The 20,662-nt window shown below is 33.5% G+C and overlaps 1 protein-coding gene across 1 annotated transcript in view; it reads left to right on the top strand.

Moving 5' to 3' along the window:
• The first annotated feature begins 2,117 nt into the window (after positions 1-2,117).
• The window catches only part of LOC130449623 (ras-related and estrogen-regulated growth inhibitor), a 63,913-nt gene continuing 45,368 nt past the window's right edge, over positions 2,118-20,662 (top strand). Inside the window, exon 1 of the mRNA XM_056787566.1 lies at positions 2,118-2,137. The gene's annotated coding sequence lies outside the window, so the exon portion shown is untranslated. The remainder of the gene's footprint in view (positions 2,138-20,662) is intronic.

A 20,662-nucleotide genomic window follows, 5' to 3' on the forward strand; every position in this document is an offset into this window, starting at 1 on the left:
GATGGGTTCGCAAATTGTAAGAATACCGTGGGATTTGAAGATTGTACCAATTCTTTTTGTTATACTTTCAACATAAAGGCAAAGGAACACTTGTTATCTGTCAACAATTCTGATATTTCCTCCACCCTTTTCCAACATCGTGTCCATACCTGATACACAATCGATTTCAGTAGAACCAAAACCATCGCCTCACTCCCCTCATCAATAGTCCAGAATAATTTGAAAATCTATTGAAATATAGAAACATCCAAACTGATAGCCAGAGATTAACTAGGAAACATCTTATTCGCCCACTTCGTTCCAATTCCACTTCGACACAACATTTCCTCTAAAGCCCCTTGAGAAGCCAAACTCCAAACCTTTATTTCCCCTTCCCCCAATAATATACTTCCCAAGCGCGCCAAAAAGACAAAACCCGCCAATAAGTCCAGTTAGCTCAAGACCAGCACTAATAGTAAGCATTATATTTTTTATTTCTATTTAATATATTCATTTCTTATTTTTTGTTTCAGCTTTTCATTTCCTTGGAAAAATTTCAAGGATTATGCAGATTGCGGCCTTGTAATCAAACAAGAAAGGAGTGATTCGTTGTGTGGGGCAGATCTATTGAGACGACGGAATCGAATCACTTTATACTAATGAACGAATAACCACCATATCTTCACTCCTCTCTTGACAATTGCCCCAAAGTGGGAGCCGAAACGTCGATAATTTTCTTTCAACTTTGTTGAGTCCATGAATCTAGTTCTTTTAGACCGGGTAGTCATTGAGTGGAAAATAGAGGGAAAACACCTGGGACTCATTCTAGGTACTAAACTCTTCGGGAACAAACATGAGGAGATAACCAGTAGAGCCATGGAAGCCTGCAGAAGCTTCGTGCTTCTTAATTACAAGAGCTAAGATCGGTTGGTAATGTGAAATCGAACAAACCTCAGATAAACAACTAGATAATTTTCGATGTACAAGAAGAAATTTATGAAGTACTAATTTGAATCGAGCAGCGTTCCGGTACAATTGAAATACTGATTACAGCGTTCGCATTGGACCAATGGACGTTGTTTGCGAATATTATTGCTGATTGAAGTTCACCAGAGGAGCACCAGGAGCAACATGAGCCATTGCATTCATTGCTTTGTGGTGAAACATCAAAATAAAGATATTTTATAACAAATACTCGAAAATACAATGGTTGCTTTCAAATGACCATTCCTATTTATTTGGATTTACCTGGCTTACCAGCGCAAAACTTAGGATTAAAAGTCGGCTTCGTATTAATCATGCTTTGAAACATAAAGCAACCAAAATTGTGCCATGGATCGTGTTTGGTGGTAAGTAAAAACAATGTGATTTACGCGACGTTATTCAAAGAAAAATTTTAAGGTGAGGAAGTTCTCATTCCGAGGATCCCGATGATTCCAACCGATTTATCGTTTGAGTTTGAACGACTCCAATTTCCAATCCGTCTTGCATTCTCCGCGATAGTTAATAAATCACAAGACCAATTTTGGAATGTTTGTGATTTGAAACTGGAAAATCTATGTTTGCTTAGGGTCAATTATATGTGGTATGCTGAGGGGTCGGAAGACCATCAGTGTTATTTATTCTTGCGCCTGATAATAAATCAAAAAAATTTCATCTATCACAAGCTTTCCTGAAAAGTGCAACCTGTGCACCAAAATACTTGGCCAAAAAAGAATCATTAGAATACTTGATTTTTTTTATTTATTCAATATTCTAATAAAAAATTGAACTTGATAGAATTCAAAATCTGCTCATTTATTGCTTAAAAGGTTGAAAAAAATTTGCCAGGTTACTTAGTATTTAGAGATATGCAATATAACATCAATTATATCCTATGTAAGTTGTTATTCACACTTACAGTTCCAAAATAATGTATGTAAATAACGCTGTACACCTCTATTTTAGGCTTCCGCTCCAACGTATATTACTGAATTTTCACGCGGAAAACATTCAGTTTTCTCATAAAGTTCGCGAGTTTTCCTGACGCTTTGCGCGTTTCTAATCTCGACCGTAATTCACGTGTTTTTGTCAGTTACAAAGTTGGTGGGTTTAAAACTCTAGTCTGTGTCAAGAGGGGTAGAATAGCACAAATTCGTGTACATATGTTTGAAATTTCGTAAGTCGTTCAATCTCAGTTTTGTATTTAATTTGTGTTTATTATTTATGAATGAATTGGATTTACTAATAGACTAGTTACAGAAATTTTATATGTGTTTTAACACGATTTCATTAGCCGGTTTGTATCTATGTATCTACAGGGTGTTTTTTCTAGAATAGCAACTGTAAATTCTTCGAAAAGTTATCCATAAAAATTGATGGGTATATTTGGAAAATATGCTGTTTTTTATATGGTAGCTTGTAGGTATCTGCATGAGATAGCAAATATACGTTTGTTTTTGAATGCGGGTTCTATATACTTCTTCACATTAACATTAATCCTATAATCCTTGTTTTTACAATATGCAGTTTTACTATAAATTATACGCCTTCAAGCTGCGAAATCTAAACTTATATTTATATAAATTTGTGAAACTTTACCACTGGATCAGTTCCATCTTTCCATTTAAAAGCATCGCAATAGTGACATTTTTTATTCATTGAGCCAATGATAATCAAATGATGATTATGTTATACAATTGAAGGATTATATTAAAACCCAGTAACATTAAATGCCGACCAATCCTTACGCATGAAATTTCAACGGCGCGTGGTCTGCATTTCTGCATTTTGAATTCTTCTCGCTTGCTATTGTTTTGGCGTTTCTATCGCTCTTCTAACACCCTGCATGGTAGCTTGTCTTTCTGAACGAACTCGTACCTGGAAATAAGTTTCAGCTACTTTCAAACCACTTTGTCGCTCTGCTCGCTGTTGTCTTCTCAGCTCTGCTTGATTCTTGCTGCACGCGACGAACCTTTGGAAAGACCAGATTTCCGCTTCCGAGGAATTTTTAAAGAAGAACAGAGTAAGACATAAAACTAAAGAATAAGATCTAAAATAACTATTTACTATTTATTTTTGAATATTCTTGAATTTACTCTTGAATTTAAGCCTCAAGTCCCGGATGACCCTGTATATCGAAATGGCTAAAGTCCATCATCAGCCATTATCATTTCTTTTCTAAGACTGATACTTGAATCTTATAAGCAAGTAAGAGTGAAGCATGCTTATTTTGAGTGTCCCAGATATGAAGAAGCACGAGTGCGAAATGATTTTTTACCTTCATTGAAATATTTTGTATATTAGTACTATTTCAACCTTAATGTCCCCACCTCGAAAGTTGAGGTGAATAAAACTGGGATACATATGGTGTGAACAATTGATAATAAATTGGACGCCACTAGCTTTTAAAAGAAACGAAATTAAAATGAAAGAGCGAAAAGCGGGAAACATCTAAAAATTTAATTTACTTGAACAAATAAAACTATCCTTGAAAACGATTCTCCAAATTGATAACAATTACTGAAAATAATGAAAAAAGTCCCAGTAATAATACTTTTATTCGCAAAAAGTTTGAAAAACGCACTCGTATTCACGAAGGCACAAGCGAGAATACGAGAAGTGAATAATTCAGAATCAACATAACTCAATAAGTCGTGTGACTAATACAAACACATTTTTTGTCAAAAATCGATTTTATTCATCAATGTTATCTCCTTAAAGAGCAATACAATCATTCCAACGCTTCTCTAACTTCTCGATGCCGTAATGGTAGAACGATTTGTCCTTTACCTCCAAATAGGCTTCAGTTTCAGCACATGCTTCTGCATTTGAGTTTAATCTCTTACCTACGAGCATTTTTTGAGATCAGTGAATATCGAGTAGTCACTAGGGGCTAGATCTGGCCAATACGATAGATGAGGAAGCAATTCGAAGTCTAATTCGTTCAATTTCACTATCGTTGCCATCTACTTGTAAATCGGTGCATTGTCTCTAACAATATTGATAATTTCTGCATCATAATCGTCGGGTTCATCAAATATAAAGTGCAAATCTTGAACCAATTTACCAAAAGCCTTTATAATATTGTAAAAATGTGAACAATTTGAAAAAGTTTGGTTCGGATTCTCAATTTCATGTTGAACTAAAGTTTGTCGGAAAACGCCAAGTATAAAACGCATAAAAATGATATTTGGGGTTTGGTTAGGTTTGATTTTTAAACTGCACTTGTAAAACTTGGCATAAGTGTTCTATCCTACGTTTTAAAAGATAAATCTTTTTGGGCCGACCATGAGAAAAACTTTTTCCAAGCAATGAGGAGCCACAGTGTTGATGCACATTTATTTTAAATTCAATATCTGTGCTCTCTAACCTATTTTCATTGTTACTAATAAAAAGGTTCATCGGATAATATGCTTCACCTCACTTTTGAGAAAATTTAGCAGAATAACTCGACTTTTCATCTATAAATACCTCTGAGAATCATCAGTCATATGAGTTATGGAAAATTGTAATATAAAATTTCATTTCTGATGTGCAAACGCGATTTGGAGAGATAATGGAAAAAAAATCGTGGAGCAGCGTGGGGTTATATTTTATATCATTAATTACCGTAAGGTGGTAGCTATACAATATTAAAAATTTAACCTGGATTTTAGATCAAATTTTCCAAACCGTATTATAATAGAGGAAGGCTCGTCTTGGGATTGAATTCTGAATGAAGTAAAAAACTTCTTACTGTTTATAGTAAGAGTTTGAAAAAATATTATATCTATAATCGATCTAAACAAATCATATTTTTGGAATTGACTGCCGTATACTTTACTTGTACTTAACGTTTACCTGTGAAGCGGTTCAAAGTTCGCATTCGCATATTAATTGACGCCTTTCCAAGCCCTTTAAATTTGAACTCTTTTAAAAAATAAGGGCTGGATTTTTTTGTTTGGTATGGTATTAAAAACCTTAGAATTTCCTACCAAATACTTTTCCCACAAGTTTTTAGCATGAAATTTAAGAAAACATACAATAAAGGCGATTACAGCGGATGGTCAAAACGTTGTCCATTTACTTCAATATAACAAGCCATGCGCATTCTGCAAGTTTGCACTACATTTTGCAACATCCCTGACTGCTCAATTCTTCTTATATCTGTGGTAATCCTATCTATCTTTTAATTCCTGAATATTGGCAGGTTAGGTTTTATAAACCATTTTTTTAAGTGATTCCACTGGAAATAATCTAAAGGATTAATGTCGGGTGATCGCGGGGGCCATTCGATAAAACCACGCCTTCCAATCCATCTTCTGGGAAACACATTATTTAGGTATTGCCTCACCACATACATTCAATTCATCGGGATATTGGGTGTGGGATTCACGCATCCAACGAGGATTGTTACGTGATCAGTTTCTATAATGCCGATTTACGTTTCCATTAATACAAAAACATAACATTAGTTAGAAAAATTGGATCTTTTTGATTGCAACATTGCACGTCTATAAAAATCTTCATCTGGAAACTCTTGAACCAACATTATGGATGAAATTTATTATTACGTAAAATTTTTCATTACGTATGGTGCGAAATATCAAGGTCCTTGGATATTTGTCTAGTACTGAAGTGTGGATCGTCTTCTAACAGGACAAAAATATCGAAAAATTTGTTTTCATTTGATGCAGTTTTTCTACGCCCTGAGTAAAAGATTTATTCAAAAATCTTTTACTCAACCAGTTTCGTTAAACTTTTCTACTAATTTACTGACAGTAGATCTTGTTATGGAATTTCGGTTAGGATATAAATTATTAAAGATATTACATCATAATATTATTAAAATGGCAATTCGTTCTTTTTAAATACCTAAATATATTATTTTAACTTCGATGGAGATAACGCAAATGTAGCTATAACTCCGAAATTATGGCATTTAGGTATAGAGAATATTACATGAAAAATAATCAGTATTTCTTAAGGATTTCAAAAAACACAAAATATATAGGGGGAATGTAGATACCACCATAATACCGGTCAAATCACAAGACCCTTGCCAACAAAAATTTATATAAATTGAACAAGCCGTTTCCGAGATAATTGAGGCCTTTCATACATAAAACTCTGTATTTATGTATGAAATACGTTTTAAGGTGTAGCCAGTGTTCTGCTTTTGTGGGAAGAGTAAACATGTGGTGTCATATTCTTCTTCATTATTACTTATTCATATCATGGTCTATTTATGTTTCAACGTTATGAAAGTTTATTGATTATTTATTATCAAAATTTCCAACTTTAATGAATACGTTTATATAAATTTTGTCTATAATACATGCATCGTGTTATGTTTAGGGTAATTTTACATCTTATAGTAGCGTATTACTTACTTTAAGGATACAATAGACCACCCAAGTATAAGTAGAAATGATTCTGCTACAAACATGTGTCGAATTCTGATGAAAAACTTCCAAACTTCACAATCACTATTAAGGGTGAAAAATTGTAATGTTTTTTTTTATTTATGTAAACTATTCCTATCTCTTACTTACTTAATTTATTTACACACTTACACTAGACACTCTCAATATTTATAATAATTACCGGTTACTTTTCATTATTTCGATCTGTTTACTATGACATTGAAATATACATTGAATTCCTGCTGGTAAGCAAACACGTATTTATACCAAAAAAGAATTACCCGAATATATCTAGAAAGTAAACAAACAAACAAATAATTAAAAAGGCCTAGAAATGGATTTTGAATACGATATTAACAAATTGCCACTGTATATAAAAACATATAGAAAAATTTTATCAAACGCTTTCTGAGAACCGGAGCATTCGCCAAACTTTAGACTCTTTTTATCATAACTGGACAGGACCAGCTTCACGGTCTATGATGAATTTGCTGCTCTCCAGGGATAATTGAAAGTGATTGTATCTGTCGAATTAATCATAAGGTGTGTTAAGATATCTACAAAATAATCGAAACCAACTTTATTTTGAGCTAAAATCTAAGATTTCAGAATTTTTTGTAATTAGGGGTAGTTTTCACCTCTCGAAAATAAAAATCACGCTTCGACACAGGGTAGATTTTTAAGCAGAACGTGTATAGAACCTGAATTTACGTGGTCATGAAAATCGGTAATGTTTCTCAAAATTGCAGGGTTTTTAATTATCGAATGATTAATTATTTATTTTACGTGGTAGGTTGAGGAGTATCGTCTAGTTTTCAAATCAATTGTAACAGAAATCATCGAAAAAAACCTGTATACAGATCGAGCTTAAATGAAAACTTGGGATTTTTAAATTTTTTGAACCGTCTCGTTTTTTATATATATATTTTAGAATGTTTTATCAATTTTGTGAAGAAATTTATAGAGCTAATTTCATTATTCTCCCAAATATGTTTAATTCAAACTAATATAAACAGATGTGTAACTGGGGCTATTTAGAGCTCATTTGGCGTATTTACGACCCTTAAATTTGTTATGATTTTTTAGTTTTTTCTTATCAGGCTCATTTCAAATTTCTTCTTAATATAATCTCTGATTTAAGAAATTTTTGTTACATAAAGATTTTTATTATTTAGTATTTTCCAGATTCGTATGGGACTGTTAATTAGAAGAAGCAATAAATTGTCACTCATAAATTTATTTGACAGATTGCATTTTTCAAAATAACACCATAAAAATAACATGTGGTTAAGCGAGGGTGCAATTTTAACGGCTAAAAATAAAGATATGAATGACTTATAATTTAAAATTAAATTGATAGTTCTCTGCATTCATTCAAATCTATTTATCATGCTTCGAAATCTAGAATTAAAGAAGAAAAAGCAACGATACATAAATGGAAATTTAAAGATGAGAAATGTTCCGAGGATTCTAAAGTATATGTCGTTTGAGTTTTAGCGAATTCTGTTCTCAATTGGCCATGACGAATAACAAATCACGAAGCCAATCCTTGACAGTTTATGGTTTCAGCATAGAAAATCCATGTTTTCCTCATGGTCACTAGTACATGGAATGTTTACCTGTCGGTAAAACATCCGATTTATTTGTTTTTACACCTGATAAAAAACAAACAAATGTCGTATATCACAAGAATTAAAACGAGTACATTCCATGCTGCACACTATGTTCACAGTTAATTCAATCACGTCTTGTCACGCGATTGATATACCTAGTGTTTATAAATGAAAAAAGGGGTTTTATTCAATACCTTAAATTTACAGATATCCATAATATGATTGAAATGATAGAGACACCAAAAAAAAAATATGTTTCCATAAAACTCACATCAAAAGTGACATTTTTAATTAAAGCTGACATGATTAAAAATTAAATTTTATAACAAAGCGTGCGTATAAATACTTTTAACAATAGTTAGAAAGGACTTTTAATACTAGTGTTAAAATAATAGTTTTATAAAAAAGAAGATACAATATCACTCTGTTTGTTGCCTGTTCGATGGCCAATGAAACAGCAGTGTCGGCCATAGATCAACCACATTTTATAGATTGCCAATTTGAGTTTTCGTTTCAGCGCTATCTCTTGGTTCATTAGCAGTACTAAAAGTACATAAAAACATATTTCAAATTCAAATTTTTCAGTTATGTTTCGAAACGATTCAAGTTGTAGCAATTAAAACGATCTGCTCTGATCTGGGGAATATGGGGCTTCAGAAACGAAACAAAAAAAATGAGATAAACGAAAAAAAAAAAATAAAAAAATCAAAATAAACATATAGATAAATACATGCAGCTAATTAAACCCTTTTCTATTAGAAAGTTCAGAATGTGGGATGCTTCCAGCTGTAGTACTCTGGAGTTCGGGAGTGTCTGGGAGAATGTGGATAGAGGTTTCGTTCCCTGCAGAATCTGCACGATCTAAAATCAAGACAATTTATCAAGAAAAATATATATAGGTAACGGTCTAAAAAGTAAAAAGTTGAAGAAAGAAAAATATTTCTGTACAATGGTCAATTTGTACATTTTGATGGTCCTACTGGAAGGCCTAGTATTTCATCGACAGTGTGAAAAGTTGATGGCTTAGGTACAAGTGTAGAAACTGTAACTCAAAAAAATGCAGTATGCTCCTCACATATAATAGTAGTTACATATATGAAAATATAAAATATAAATTATAGACGAAGCAAGTTAAAATAGTCAATCAACTAAGTGATCCATTCAAGACCAATAAAGGAGTGAGTCAAGGTGATGGACTATCAGTAACACTGTTTATAATTACTCTTTAATATCATTAATAATTTTGACCAACAGGATAAAATATTTAAGATGGCACAAGAAGGAAAGTTAGACTGGTAGTGTTGTTTGCAGGCATTGAAGAGAAAGCTAGAGAAGTCGGACTCATTCAACGAAAATAAAACGCAGTATATGATCGCTACCAACAGAATAAATCTTGCAATGGAGAACAGAGCTTGGAGGGAAGAACAACTTTCGAGTATGTTGGGAATCTTATTCTTATTCGCTCAATAGTCACATACGATGGTGAAGCATGGAAGCTAACAAAGAACGACAAAGAAAGATTAACAAGATTCGAAAGAAAAAATCGGAGATGAATGGAGAATCAGATAAATATATGAGATAAAATCCTACAAAACCGAGACTTCCTAATGTCAAAAAAAGTTCTGAAGTGTACACTACGAGTAGAAAAGGAAGGCCAATAATGAGATAGTAGGGATGATCTCCGAACTATGTGAATTACTCGATGGCGCTTCAAGTCAAGGGACGAAATTCTATAGGAGTTTCCCTACATAAATCTCTTTTATTTTCCAATTATTGAATACAATATGTAGCTATGTGATTAATATATCAAATGAATTTTTATTTTCAAATCTAAAAAAAGTATTGTATATGACTCAACTCTATAAACGGAAATTGACTCTTTCAATTTCCACAAAATATCTTTTCAAAATCTATTTGTGACAACAACGTTTAACAAACGATTTCCTCTGCTTACATGTACAGGCGTCATTATTAAGTTGGCGTTTCAAAGTGAGCGAATTATTGGTAAGGTAACGTCTACGTAAAAGAGAATCTGTTTTGTTCGAAATTTTTAGAATGGGTTTAAAAATAGAATGTCAGTAACTATATTTAAACAAACTATTCCATTTGTTTTTATTAAACGTGTATTGTAATTTGGAAGGATTAACGATGAGTGTGAATGATTTCTGGAACGCGGCATGTATATTTTGTTATATTTTTTCACAATCAATCACTAGAGACTCGGCTCCCATTATTTATATTAACTTCAATTGTGTATTGATTAAGAAATGTGGAATCAGCTGAAAGTGGGTTCCACCTGCTTTGAGGGTATTCATATTTTATAATGTGAAAAATATTTGATGTGTGATCTAAGAGGATCTAATATGCATCTTACCAGCGTTTGAGGCAACTCTTGTTGTTGCATCTGCAACAGTAACTTCAATTTCAGAAGATCATATTCCTGTAACGATTTTGAATTTCACTTATAAATAACTCTGTATCAATATCCGAATCTCCCAATGATGCCATGATGATATGATTGAGCACCTACGTCCTCTCATGTTCGTGTCTCGTTACGGACCGAACTATTCGCAGCGATCTGGTTGCGCGTTCGCAACAAATTCGCTGCACGTGCGCGACGTGATCGTTACGCGCTCGATGAGCTTAGAAAGCACTCGTAATCTCTAGTATGATAAGGCCCAAAATTTCCAACAATTCTTACAAAAACAGTATTGGAATATTTGTCTGAACATGGAAATATTTACGGATAACGATTTTAATGCAGACGATATTAAAACATATGGAAATAGAACAAACTGAAAGAGATTTTCTCACAACCCAGCTGATTATTAGAATCGCTTGAAAACGAAGTGGGTATTTCTCAACGTTTTTTCTATAAATGGTATGAAATAATTTTCTCAATATACTTCAGAAAATTGTTTCAATTTCAATTCAAAATTAAACTTCAACTTTGTAATTTTTTATGCGATTATTGAAATATTTTCACACATATAACTTGTACAGCGCATTTATCAACTACATCCATGCACAGAAAAAAAAATCAATATATCGTAAATATGTTCGGTTATTAATATTTTATACACGTTTGGAAATGATTCTGGTTCACTTTGTTAACGGCGCTGTTTCGCAACGACTAACAAGCAAAAAAGAGTTGACTATTTCCAACAAATAGGAAAGCGTGGTTTGATTTTTTAATTTTTCCTCTATTATTGTTGATTTCGATCGACGGTTTTCCATACAAAACAAAGGAATACAAATGTTGCATTACAATCATGGTCAGTAGAACGATATTCGCAGGGGTGGATATGCCATGTGGGAAAACGGGAAAATTCCCGGCAGGACGATATAAACATTTCATACGGACTGAATTGGTGCGTTGGGGTTAGTAGTTGTAGAATTCTACCAGACCGGCAAGAGGATTAGATGTGCGCCAACGTAAAGATTCCTAAATAGAATATACAAAATGGACGCTAGATATGCACATTTTTTACGATTTTGCAGCAACTACTCGCAACATTAAACAAAGAATCACAAGCAAATTTAAGAAAATGCTAATAAAATAGAATTCAATTAGAGTAGGTGTTCAAAATGTCATCCGTCTATCTTTTTTCTAAAGAATCCATAAATCCATAAAAGGTTGGAATTAGCTATTTTTTCTTTTATAAATTATCTACCTTTTCATTTGTAATTTATCATGACTTCTAATTTCTTAATTCACTGCTTTTCTTTTGCTTCCATTCATATTTTGCTTCCATACATATTTACAGATTTTGCAAATCAGACCAAACTTCGATTCGGCACTCGATCATATCTCTCCTTTTATCCGACAACGAGTCCCCAGCCATTCTTCCAATTTTCCGTCTACTTTTAAAACGATCAATCCAATTCACCGAACAATCATCATTGAAAATGTTCAACTCTTTAAGAAAAAATTGCTTTTCATCGAAGAATAAGTTCATTTTCAAGTAATCCCTGATAACGTTATTCATTGTATAAACGGCGAGTCAATTTGTTTTTGAAACTACACAATCACTCGATCAGATTTGAAAGCATTTGTATTGATAAAGACTATATTGTGTTGATTTTTGTTAATTGTGGATATTCTCTAATGCTTGCAATAGTTTTTCCTCCTTTCTTTTTGTAGAGGCCAAACAGTATTACAAACAGCGACGTGTAGGCAAGATTGGTACGTAGGGCAGAGAGGTCTTCTTACTTACGATTTATTTGTAAACACATGAACAATTTTGTGTGAAATTCCTTGTTTAAAAGCGGGCAGTTGTTGTAAAACGTACGCACTTTCATTTTCTTACACTTAAGTCGTTGAAAAACTGTTTGTTGTCATTTTAAACAGGCTACACTGATATGTTTTTTAAACGATAAACATACTATTGACTATAAGTTGTTTAGTTTCGTTTCTAATGGATCCAATACACCTTAACGAAGTCGATCGAGGTTAATCGAATAAGATAGTGTATATATAAAGTTCACTTCGTGCAGCCTCACCTAGGCTCGATAAACATCGTATTATTGTTGGTTTGGTTGGTTGGTACAATACTCATCCCACTTCAGTTTGCTGTCATACTTCATTCATAGTGGATCTTCCTGTACATTGCTATAATCTTTTCGTCCATTTTATATTAACTAGATGTTAAATATACGCGTAGTTATAAAGACCTTGAATACATTATGCAACATCAGCTGCCACTAGAACGTCTATGTTGCTAAGTGCTCGGACTCCGAGGGACTGAGGTTGAACGAGTATATGGACATGCGCTTCGAGCATCAGTAGTTTTCTTGAAGCGTCAAAGCGAGTAATATATAAATATTTCGATGTAGGAGATTACTTGGTTGGTGATTACTGAAAACTCAATAAAAATCTAAATATCAAACAACATCAACTTCATCTAGTTGTTAGATGCTAAAAGTTATGAAGGTTATATTGAAATATGGGGGAGCACCGATGATCTTTCAGAATTAACTCGCCACGGAGTGTTTCACAGGGAAGAACCGTACTTTTGGCTACCGTTGAGCGGCGTAAACTTCGAGAAGCTTGCAGAAATTATGAAATGCATTGATGAATTCGAGGAGACTCGTGCAATTATGGATGAATAACCATCGGGCCGACAAAGAACAGCATGAACTGAATAAATCATCAACGTTGTGGAAGGGTCAGTTCGTGAAAAACCCATCCAGTATATTCGTAAGCGTTCCAAAGTATTAAACCAACCCTAATCAACGTTTCAACGGTTTTAACAAATATGATAAATTTCACCCATACAAGACAGTTATTAAAGCAACAAGAAGAGCAAATTTCATTTAACAATGTGTTCTCTGATAGGGTTCACATCAACGGCCATATCAACAGGCAAATATTAAAGTCCCTGATGTCACAGGGGTTACGTCGCAATTTGACACCAGAGTTGCAGAATATTCCGGGTTCAATACCTAGACTTGTTTCAATAAGATGATGTAACTGCTCATATCTATATATCCGTCCATCGTCCGTCAACTTTTCTCTAACAAATTCCTCGAATAGGAGACGTCTCCTGGCTGTCACCATGTCCGAATCTGAGTCAAATATGAATTTTTTCTATATGGTTACCTTAAGAATAAAGTCTATGAAACAAACCTGAGGTAAATTGATGAAATTTGAGAAAATAACAGACGAGATACATGTCACATATTACAGAGGTCACTTGATGGCATAAAATTATAGTTATCGTGTATAAGTATCCCCATTTGGGTAAAGTGGTTCTTAGAAAATAAAGTTCCTTTTACGTAGAAGAGTTTTATTTTTTTTTTAGTTCACTTATAAAGGCTTATGAGACAACCAGTAGTAGCAGAAAGTATATAAAGCGGTGTCACGATCGATACTAATTTAAGTTGAGTTTTTGAATTATTTAGTCCGGAGCCATTGACAGATTTTCATGTCCAATTTCCTCTCAAGTGAAAATTCGTAAAATACAATAGGAATTTGTGTAGTGGGGCAGGCAGCGGCAGCCTCCCACGCACGAAGAAAAAAAAAGTTTTTTTAGTCATTTTCTCCCATTCTAAAATTTCTCTAATAATAGTTTATCTTGAAGGAAAAATAAAGTCAGCTGACCATAATATGGCGGATTATACGGCAGCTGGCCGCTCGAATATGTAAAAATAATTTATATTTTCAATGATTTCCTCTCAACTTAAAATTGATCTGGTGATAGTTTATATGTTACTGTGAATGAAAATTAATGTCAGCTTGTTGTATCTCAGTGGAAAGTTCGTCAGCTGGTAACTTGAAATTTGTCACTGGCTCCCGGACCAATTGGTTAAAGTTCATATAAATTATTCAGTTCTGAGAAACATGTCCGATAATGGAAAAGACCGCATGAATTTTTCGTTTCTTTTTCGTTTGTATTAGTTTTCTATTTTCATTGAAAAATGTCCATCGTACAATAGGCGCATCCTAAAGAACGAATTATCTTTGTTTGACGTGAAAATTTTAAATTGAATTCTCTCTTGCTAGCTTGACATTGACTAGCAGTATTTTAGAAAGGAAAAATAATGTTTGTATTTGTATATGTGTATCTCCAACAGCGAAATCAAATTATGAAAATCACTAAAAAGTGAATCCAAAATTATATGGAATCTGAAAACCTATCAGGTTTCTCTTCATCCTCAGCAAATTACTGGAAAAATCAATAATGAAGAGGATCATACCAATAATCGAAACAAACAGCATGTTACCAAACCACCAATTCGAATTTAGACAACCATATAGTACCATCGAACAAGTACATAGGGTAATGGACACTGTAAATCGTGCATTTGAAGAAAGAAGCTATTATGTAGCAGCCTTTTCAGATGTGAGCCAAGCCTTCGATAAGGTTTGTCATCAAGGTTTATTTTTAAAATTAAGAAGCAGTTCCCGCACACAATATACCCCATTTTAGAATCATATTTACACTTTTTCCACTAAAAATGGGAGTGCACCAGGGTAGCGTACTTGACCTATTCTATACTTACTGTTTACTGCTGATTTTTCGACAAGTAAAAATATAACTACCCCATCATTTGCTGCCACATAAGCCCTATCTTATCAGTAGCATATCTATATAAACCACTGACAAGAATATGGAATCAAAGTTGATGAAGTAAATCACTCCTAATCACCTTCACAAAATGTAGAGGAGTTACACCTACAGTAACGCTGTATGGACAAACCCTTTCACAAAGAGACAGTACCTGGGTATTCATTTAGACAAAGGACTGTGCTAGAAAAGACATATCCTCACTTAACAACTTCCCGAACGAGCTAGAACGAGACAACAGTGATCGAACACAAAGATTAAAAATAACAAATCCATTGAAGCAGGTCAATCACTTGTTGAAAATAACCGAGGTGATGTGAAAAATATTGAAAAACCGGGTAGAAATATTCAATTTACCAATGGAAAGAAGTTAGATGTACTTTTAGAGATTGAGGAAAATCCGCAAAGACAAATCGAGAACTTGACGCCGACAATAATGTAAGTAAATCATCTATTTTGAGAGTTATGCATAAAGAAATACCACCTTTACAAAGTTTAGTTGATTCAGGAGTTAAATGAAGATGATCCTGATAGAAAGCAAGAATTCTGTGAACTGATGATGGACAGAATGAAAGCAGATTTGCAGTTTATAAACAAAATAGTTTTTTCTAATGAAGCGACATTTCATTTAAACGGTTAACGAACAGAACTGTAGATATTGGAGCAGAGAAAATGCTCACTGGATGTGTGAGGCTCACAATCAATATCCTAAGAAAATAAACGTTTCTTCTGGTATCATTAACAATAAAATTATTGGCACCTTTTTTTGAGAGCACAGTTAATGGTGAGGTTTATGTAGATTTTTTGATTAACTTCCTAGTACCTAGTTTTCCTGGTGTGAATGATCCAAATGGTATAGATAGATCTATTTACTACTAACAACACGGAGCTCCACTGCATTTCGCTCGTACATTTAGTGACAGTTAGTAATTTAAACGAGGTATTTCCCAATAGGTGGATGGGAAGACGTGAACTTTCGAATGGCCGGCTATATCCCCCGATTTGATTCCTCTCGAATACTTCTTATGAGGTTATTTAAAATCTGAAGTATAGAACCAGACCAGAAAATATTGGATAAAGGAAAAAATTGACAAAATAACCCCTGAGGTCATACAAAATTGTATGAGAAATCCAATATTGCCTCAGTTATTGTCAAGAAGTTAATGGTGGTCATTTGAACATTTGAACATTTGAACATTTAATTTATTTTATTATCTTCATTTTACGTAAAGTTATGTGATAGAGATATCAAAATTTTACATCTTAACAATCAATTTTCTTAGTTAAAATTGTACCAAACTTAAAACGTTTCTTCTTATATAAAATTTTCGAGAGGGTGCTCATAATTCAGAGGGGGTGCTAGAGGGGGATAATATTTTCATACTGTAAATTGTCAATTTAAGAATAAAAATCGCCCTGTTTCAGGCTATTTCACATTGTACTTAATAAAGTTAAAATTGAATTTATTACATACATATGGACCGCATTGTATAAATAACTAACTTAACTGAACATATATCTTTACTTTAAAGTGCCTCAGCCCCTGGAATGTCAAAATAACGTGGAGAAATATTCGATGTGACGTGTGAAATACCATGTTCGTTGGTTTTGTTGTTATCATCGAATCAATCATTATTTTATACGATTTCATACACGTGTCAATATTTGAAGATGTATGACGATGTAACAGGGAAACAATAATGAATATTGAAGAGGATCACCTGTTGGGATTCACGGAAACTTGTAGATAATATATTATCTGTTTTTAAATAGAATATTCTGAACGGAAGTGCCAAGAAATTTTATTAGAATATTCGAATATTATATAATGTTTCTTGTATTTTCATTCCATTTATTCTCAGTAAATGTTTCAAGGGTTTTATTATACAGAGCATGACTAAATTCATTATTTTCCAATCATTGATTCAACCAAAATTATACTCCCTGCTCTTAATCTAAAACTGAAACATATGAAAAACTTTTTAATAGTGATGGATAAGATGTATTTATTCACAGAATTTCCACATCTCAGTACAGCAAATATAAAAGAAGCGAGTTTTCACTTATCCACAGGTAGAAAAACTATTTAGAAATGAACATTTCATAAACATTCTCGATGGCGATAACAAATTAGCATGGGATATCTATTATGTGTACAAAAACTTCCTTCTATATATTAAGGCAGAAAACGATAAAGATCTCGTGGATTATCTTCTATAGTGCTATAATAGACTGAACTGTGACATGTCAAAATCCCTATAACATTCTGAGTGAATTTAAATTTATATTTTTCGTGTTGTCGCGTCTTCGAATCGACTATGACTGAAAGTATTGCTTAAACCACAAAACATAAGAAAGTCAACTTGCATGTAAGTTTCGGCAACACAAATTTAGTTCTGCCACTTACCAATCATGGCGCTAGTGTAATAAAATGTATCATTACTGTCAATTGTCAAGATAACTTTGTAAAATTTCAGCATCGAATTATGACTTGTTTGGAAATCATTTTCTGGAAAGTGATTTTACAAATTTCTATAGAAAACATTTGAAGTATAAAGCAATCCCATCTATTCCTACCTCTCATGTCTACTTCAACTTATGATTGATTTGTACAGTCTTCAACTGTTTACATTCAGATTTCTTCCCCGAAAACTGTGGTGCTGGAAGCGAAGGGCATGGTGAACGTTGCCACTATGAAAATATGGAAGTAATAAACTAATGAAACTAGAGTAATTCCATGTAAGCGGATTACTGCTCGACAATCATCAAAGAATCATCGTCAAATGAATAAAGAAGGCATATAAAGCGATTGTGGCCATCGGTGACATTCCACTGAGGGAAAATGCATACTTAGAATATATAAATGTTACATCTTTTATTTTTAAAGAAGAATTTTGAGAAACAAGAGCTACATTTGCATTTTCATTATGACCATGCTCAGCGTACAATAAACCATTAATAAAACCTGAAGAAGAAAGCGGGCATGCGCTGTAGGTGGTTGCGAAGCTCTCGCACTACACACTTCGCCATTGTTGACATTCAGGCGTCAGTTGGCGTTGTGCTACAGCCACGTAAACATGTCCGCCATTATTGATGCTCCCGCCTAGGGTGAATTGCGAAATGTGAAGGCTGAAGGCCATTGAAGAATGAGTCGTGTGTATGGAAAAAACTGCATGACGAAGGGGGCCAAGGAGGCAATTCTATCGTTTGAGATGACCTGGTTGAACGAGTTGACAGAATGGTTAAAGAAAACCGCATATTCACCATTACTGCTTGTCTACGGAATTTCCAGAAGTTTCAAGGTCTGTTTTGTACTTTATTAGTACTGACCGGTAACCTGAAAAATAACCGTAAGGGTACTAATCTTTTTGTAATAAAATTATTATTATTTTATATGAACTTTTATTTACAGCCTATCGGAGGCTGAAAGAAAAACGGCCCTCACAGTTACAGAGAAATACTTAAATGTGACTATGTGCAATACGCAATTTATTTATTATGTTATAAACCAAATAGTTCGAAAGTCCATCCATGAAATTGAGATTTATAGATCGTACAAACGAGAATTTATTGCAAATCATCTTGACCACTTATTTTCAATAAGATACGTCTTCGATACCCTTAACAAGCGTTATGATTAATCTACGTGTCATATTACAGTACTTCGTCGTCTTCGAAATGATAGGAAAATTGTGGATGGAAAAATATATTGATACTTTCAGCTTAATTTATTGATGTGACGGAAAATTGAGTATAATTTATAAACAGTATACGGTGAGTTGATGATAAATTATTAATAAGCTAAAAGAAGTAATTGAATCCAATTATTATTGAACAAGAATAAGTATAACAGCAAGATGATCAGACTTTATCAATAAGAAGATATACTATGAACATATTCAATCAGAACGCGAAGTTCTTGATTTAGTAAAGATGCTCATCAGTTAATTTAGATCTGTAAACATATTTTGTGTACTTCATTTTGGAGAAGGTCTTCTCACACAAATAAGTAGTACCAAAAACAGAAAACAGCCCACGAGCAAATTTATGCAAATTATCAAATTGTGTCAGTGGAAGACTCTTATAAAATTCCAACAAAGATAAGTTTTGATATTTGTTCTTAATTATATCACTGCACTATAGATCAATCATTTCCATTTGAAGTTCCGGGGCTATGGTTTCAATGTCAGTATCAAAAGGATTCCGAAAAATCTTAATTTGATTCGCAATGGCTTCAAAGTCCGAGAAACGAGTATCAAAATTTATTTTCAAAGCACTCAAAGTTTCGATTGCAAAATCGATAGGAAACTCAGTCTCAGTGGTGTGGCTGTTTTAAAATGTGAAAAACATTTACTTTGTAGTTGTGATTGAAACAGTATCAATTTCTTCCGAAATAAACCAGGAAGATGCTGGTTTTCTCCTTGCAATCTGAAATTCAGTTCGTTCACATGTTTTGTCAAATCAACATAGAATGCTAACTTCCACAGCCATGCATTGTTTTGTAATTCAATAAGAGGGCGATGCTTTTCATTCAAAAAAATTTCGATCACTGCTCGAAGTTCAAAAAAGGACTTTCCCACAACTAAGCCAACGTACGGCAGTATGATAAGGTAAGTCATTTTCTCCAATCTCTTCAATAAGATGTCGGAATTGTCGGTGATTCAGCCCAAAAGATCTGATAAAATTAACAGTTGATATATCTGGTTTCAGAACCTCAGACATATCCAAACATTTTCCTCACAAAGAATGATACAATGTAAGTCTAATGGTTTTGAACCACCCCTGGTCTAAACAACGCCATATTTCTATTTATTTTAAGAAATTTATTAATTGCCTAACGACCCCTCTGCTTATCGCAGACTGTCTGGCAGGAATATTTCGAAGAAATTGTGTACATACGCCTTCCGACAGCTTCTGCCAAAATAAAAGCATTTATGTTTACGATGCGATGTTTTCATCGTTAAATGGAAATATGTATATTGAAACATCTTTTACGTTAATAAACACATTTTCTCATTCCCCATCAGATAAAATTGAGCTGCCACTGTCGACAACATTCATAATAACTGGCACATCAATGACAATGTCTATATTCCACATTGTTTCAATCTTTTCCTGGACATGTTGAATACCCTTCTCCCACTTATCAGGTATAATTCTCTGAATAGCTTCGTGAAAAATATTTTTACCGTCAGAAAATATAGAAAGATACTCCTGAAAAGTTTACTGTTTTAGAAATAACGTCATCAACTGTCTTGTTACCATTTTCTTGCATTTCATTTTTAAAAATATTTACAATCATTTGTGTTTTGATAGCGATGCTATGAAACTTTCTAGCTCTCTTCACATGTGAAGAATAACTACTGTCAACAAATGATGCAACAGACAAATATAAATCGCATCAGTGCGATAATACAATGCCGTCCCTGTACTACACCTGATCTAATGGCTTCTTTAGCGATGCGGTACCACGTACCGTTTTATTTGTGATATATTATGGACCCACTGATTTATTTGGACCAATAACGATGCTGTGCCACGTTTCGCTTGGAATGTTCACGTGATTATCAGACACTGATCATTGTTTTGATTTACTATTTTTCTTCGATAAATA

Source organism: Diorhabda sublineata, chromosome 10 (assembly GCF_026230105.1).
Source record: "Diorhabda sublineata isolate icDioSubl1.1 chromosome 10, icDioSubl1.1, whole genome shotgun sequence".
NCBI lineage: Eukaryota > Metazoa > Arthropoda > Insecta > Coleoptera > Chrysomelidae > Diorhabda > Diorhabda sublineata.